The sequence below is a fragment of the Leptonychotes weddellii genome, chromosome X, assembly GCF_054177405.1.
Source record: "Leptonychotes weddellii isolate Sample4059 chromosome X, ASM5417740v2, whole genome shotgun sequence".
NCBI classification, from domain to species: Eukaryota; Metazoa; Chordata; class Mammalia; order Carnivora; family Phocidae; genus Leptonychotes; species Leptonychotes weddellii.
In genome coordinates, this window is record NC_138385.1 from 42,274,685 (window position 1) to 42,279,824 (window position 5,140).

General features: G+C 41.4%; 1 pseudogene; it reads left to right on the top strand.

Moving 5' to 3' along the window:
- Positions 1-2,296: 2,296 nt before the first annotated feature.
- On the top strand, positions 2,297-3,855 carry LOC102726947 (tubulin alpha-1A chain-like; annotated as a pseudogene).
- The last annotated feature ends 1,285 nt before the right edge of the window (positions 3,856-5,140 follow it).

The window sequence follows — 5,140 nt, forward strand, 5'->3', positions numbered from 1 at the left end:
AATGAGTCTCTTGTAGACAGCATAGGGATGGGTCCTGTCTTTTTATCCAATCTGAAACCCTGTGCCATTTTATGGGAGCGTTTAGGCCATTCACGTTGAGAGTGATTATTGAAAGATATGAATTAATTGTCATCATGTTGCCTGTGAAGACGTTGTTTTTATAGATTGTCCCTGTAAATTTCTGTTTTCTTGCAGGGCCAGCTTAGTGGTCACATATTCTTTCAGTTTCTGCTGGTCTTGGAAGCTCTGCATCTCTCCATCCATTCTAAATGACAGCCTTGCCAGATAACGTATTCTTGGCTGCATGTTCTTCTCATTTAGTACCCTGAATATGTCTTGCCAGGCCTTTCTGGCTTGCCAGGTCTCTGTGGATAGGTCTGATGTTATTCTGATGTCCCTCCCTCTGTATGTAAGGAATCTCTTCCCCTTAACTGCCCTTAAGATGGTTTCCTTGGTTCTAAGATTTGCAAGTTTTACTATTACATGCCAGGGCATTGGTCTATTCTCCTTGATCTTGGGAGGGGTCCTCTCTGCTTCTAGGACATGAATGTTTGTTTCATTCCCCAGATTAGGGAAGTTCTCAGCTATGATTTGCTCAAATATATCTTCTAGTCCTCTCTCTCTCTCTACCCCCTCAGGGATCCCAATAATTCTGACATTGGAACGTTTCATGGTGTCACTTATTTCTCTAATTCTATTTTCATGGATTTTAAGCTGTTTCTCCCAGGCCTCCTCTTTCTCCTTCTTTTCTATCAATTTGTCTTCTAGATCACTAAATCATTCTTCTGCCTCGTTTACCCTAGCTTTTAGATCTAGATTAGATTGGATCTCATTGATAGCATTTTTATGTTCTGTCAATTCAGCTTTCATTTCTGCCCTTAGAGGCACTATGTTGGCATTAATCGATTTCTCCATTCTAGCTATCATCTTCACAATTGCTACCTTGAATTCCATCTCAGACATCTTGGTTATATCTGTATCAATTTGTAAATCTGTGGCATAAGTCACAGTCTCTGAGTGTTTCCTATTTGGGGGGTTCTTCCTCCTAGTCATTCTGTTGAGGGAATGTACAGAGTCCAAATTATTGACCAGAACCCAAGCAAGATGCATCTGTTTTATAGGGACCTTAGGGTTGTTGGCCTTTTGTTCTCCCAGCCTGCCTTCTGGGGGAATGGCCTGCCACGCCATTACTCAGGCAACCCTGTTTGGGCAGAGTTGCCCTGCTCCTTGTGGGGGGGGAATGGGCTCAGTGAAAACCAGTTTTTTGTGGCTTTTGTTCTCTGGTGGCTTTCCCTGGTGGCTTCACATGTCTCTTCTGAGCATCAGAGCAGAAGAGACTGTTTCCAACCTTCTGTCTCAGAACAGAGAGATCACAGTCTGTTCTTCAGGGAGCTCTCCAGGCCACTCTATCTCCATTTCTGTTTGTGCTGCTAAAAACGGTAGCGTCCTGGATTGTGCGCCCCTTGGCAGCACTCCCAGTCCTCACATCCAGGTTGGGGCATGTCTCTTCCCTTTGTGCTTCTAAAACCACCAGCTGCCCCCAGTTCACATGGGTGGCCCCGCCTCTCCAAGTTTCAGTCCAGGGATCTGCCCTAAAGTCCTTTCCCCACCGCTACCAGTCTGCTACTCTGTGCCCCGTCCCCAGTGTGGGAGGCTTTTGTGCACCAGCAGTGCAGGATTCCAAAGGTTCCCTCTCCCTTCCTTTTATCTTCTGATATCTGCCTGCAGAATTATGGCTCCCCGCTTCATACCTTGAAACCAACTGCCTGCGATATTCTGTTTGTAGAAATCCAGATATATCTTCTTACATCTCAGGCTGATTTCGTGGGTGTTCAGAATGGTCTGGTAGATATCCAGCTCAATTCAGGGGACCAGTTGGAATAGGGTCCCCTACTCCTCCACCATTTTTTCCTCACCCTAGCAATGAAATTGTATCTATAATAAAAAAGCTCCCAATAAACAAAAGTCTAGGACCAGATGACTTCAGAAGTGAATTCTACCAAACATTTAAAGAAGAGTTGATACTTATTCTTCTCAAACTATTCCAAAAAATAGAAGGAAAACCCAAATTCAATCTATGAAACCAGCATTACCCTAATATGAAAATCAGATAAAAACACTACAAAAAAACTACCAGTTGATATCTCTGATGAAAATAGATGCAAAAATCCTCAACAATATATCAGCAAATCAAGGCAGGTTCCCTTACATTGACCACCTAAGAGTCAAGCTATAAGAAATAACAACCTCTCCCCTTCCTCCCTACCATCGCCTTGGCAGTTGCAAAACAGCAACCATGTGTGAATGCCTTACCACCCATGTTGGCTAGGCTGTTCTCCAGATTGGCAATGCCTTCTGGGAGCTTCATTGCCTGGAACACAGCATCCAGCCCAATGGCCAGATGTCAAGTGACAAGACCACTGGGGGAGGAGATGACTCCTTCAGTGCCTTCTTCAGTGACACGGTTGCTGGCAAGCACATGCCCAGGGCAGTGTTTGTAGACCTGGAACAACAGTCACTGATGAAGTTCACACTGGCAACTACTGCCAGCTTTTCCACTCTGAGCAGCTCATCACAGGCAAGGGAGATGCTGCCAATAATTATGCCCGATGGCACTGCACTATTGGCAAGGAGATCATTGACCTTCTCTTAGACTGAATTTAGTAACTGGCCAATCAGTGCAGAGGTCTTCATGGCTTCTTGGTGTTTCACAACTTTGGAGGGGGAACTGGTTCTTGGTTTACTTCCCTGCTGATGGAACATCTCTGTCAATTACAGCAAGAAGTCCAAGCTGGAATTCTCCATTTACCCAACCCTCCAGGTTTCTACAGCTGTAGTTAAGCCCCACAACTCCATCCTCACTACTCACACCACCTTGGAGCACTCTGACTGTGCCTTCATGGTAGAAAACATGGCCATATATGACATTTGTTGTGGAAACCTTGACATTGAATGCCCAACCTACACTAACCTAAATAGGTTGACATGTCAAGTTGTGTTCTCCATCACTGCTTCCCTCAGATTTGATGGAGCCCTGAATGTTGATCTGACAGAATTCCAGGCCAACCTGGTGCCCTATCCCCAAATCCACTTCCCTCTGGCCATATATGGCTCTGTCATCTCTGTTGAGAAAGCCTACCATGAATAGCTTTCTGTAGCAGAGATCACCAATGCATGCTTTGAACCAGCCAACCAGAGGGTGAAATATGACCCTCACCATGGTAAATGCATGGCTTGCTGCCTGTTGTACCATGGTGATGTGGTTCCCAAAGATGTCAATGCTGCCATTGATCTGATCAGTACCAAGTGTACCATCCAGTTTATGGACTGGTGCCCCACTGACTTCATTGTTGGCATTAATTACCAGCCTCCCACTGTGGAGTGGGAGACCTAGCCAAAGTACAGAAAGCCATGTTAATGCTGAGCAACACCACAAACATCGCTGAGGCCTGGGCTCACCTGGACCACAAATTTGACTTGATGTATGCCAAGTGTGCCTTTGGTCACTTGTATGCAAGTGAAGGCATGGAGGACGAAGAGTTTTCTGAGGCTCGTGAGGACATGGCTGCTCTTGAGAAGGATTATGAGGAAGTTGGTGTGGATTTTGTTGAAGGAGAAAGTGAAGAAGAAGGAGAGGAATACTAAAGTTAAAAATATCACAAAGGTGCTGCTTTTACAGGGAAGCTTATTCTGCTTTGAACATTGAAAAGTTGTGCTTTGATCAGTTAATTTGTATGTAGCAGTGTATACTCTCATATACATTTACTGACCTATGCTTAAAAACACAATGCTTTGTTACAGACCCAAGCTGTCCATTTCTCTGATGGGTTTGAATAAAGTATTCTCTGTCCTAAAAATATATATATTAGCAAACCAAATCCAACAATAAATTAAAAAAAAATCATTCACCATGATCAAGTGGGATTTATTCCTGGGATGCAAGTGTGGTTCAGTATTCACAAAACAATCAATGTGATACATCATACTAAAAAGAGAAAGGATAAAAATCACATGATCATCTCAATAGAAGCAGAAGAAACATTTGACAAAGTACAACATCCATTGATGATAAAAACTCCCAATAAGGCAGGTTAAGAGCAGGAACATAACTCAACATAATAAAGGCCATATATGAAAAACCCACAATGAACATCATCCTCAATGGTGAAAAACAGAGATTTTCCTCTAAGATCAGAAAAAAGACAAATATGCCCACTCTAGCCACTTTTATTCAACACAGTACTGGAATTCCTAGACACAGCAATCAGACAAGAAAAAGAAATAAAAGGCATATCATTGGTAAGGAAAAGCAAAACCTTCACTATTTGCAGATGACATTATACTATACAAAGAAAACCCTAAGACTCCACAAAAAAATATCAGAACTGATAAATTAACTAAGCAAAGTCACAAAATACAAAATTAATATACAGAAATCTGTTGCATTTTTATACACTAATAATGTATCAGAAAGAGAACTTAAGACAAGAGTTCCAACTGCACCAAAAATAATAAAATACCTAGGAATAAACTTAACCAAGTTAAGTACTCTGAAAACTATAAAGCATGGATGAAAGATATTGAAGATGACACAAACAAATGAAAAGATATTCCATGCTTGTGGATTGTAAGAACCACATGTTGTTAAAACATCCATGCTGTCAAAACAATCTACATATTAAAGCAATGCTTATCAAAATACCAACAACATTTTTCACAGAACTAGAACAAAAAATCCTAAAATTTTTATGGACCCACAAAAGACCCCAAATAGCCAAAGCAATCTTGAAAAAGAAGAACAAAGCTGGAGGTATCACAATCCCAGATTTCAAGATGCACTATAAAGTTGTAGTAATCAAAATAGTCTGGTACTGGCACAAAAATAGACACAATGTAACAGATTACAGAGCCCAGAAATAAACCCATGATTATATGGCCAATTAATCTATGACAAAAGAGGCAAAAATATATAATGGAGAAAAGATAGTCTCTTCAAAAAAATGATGCTGGAAACTGGACAGCTACATGCAAAAGAATGAAACTGGACAAATTTCTTACATCATACACAAAAATAAATCAAAATGGATTAAAGACCTAAATGTGAGACCTAAAACTGTAAAAATCCTAGAGGAAAACTTAG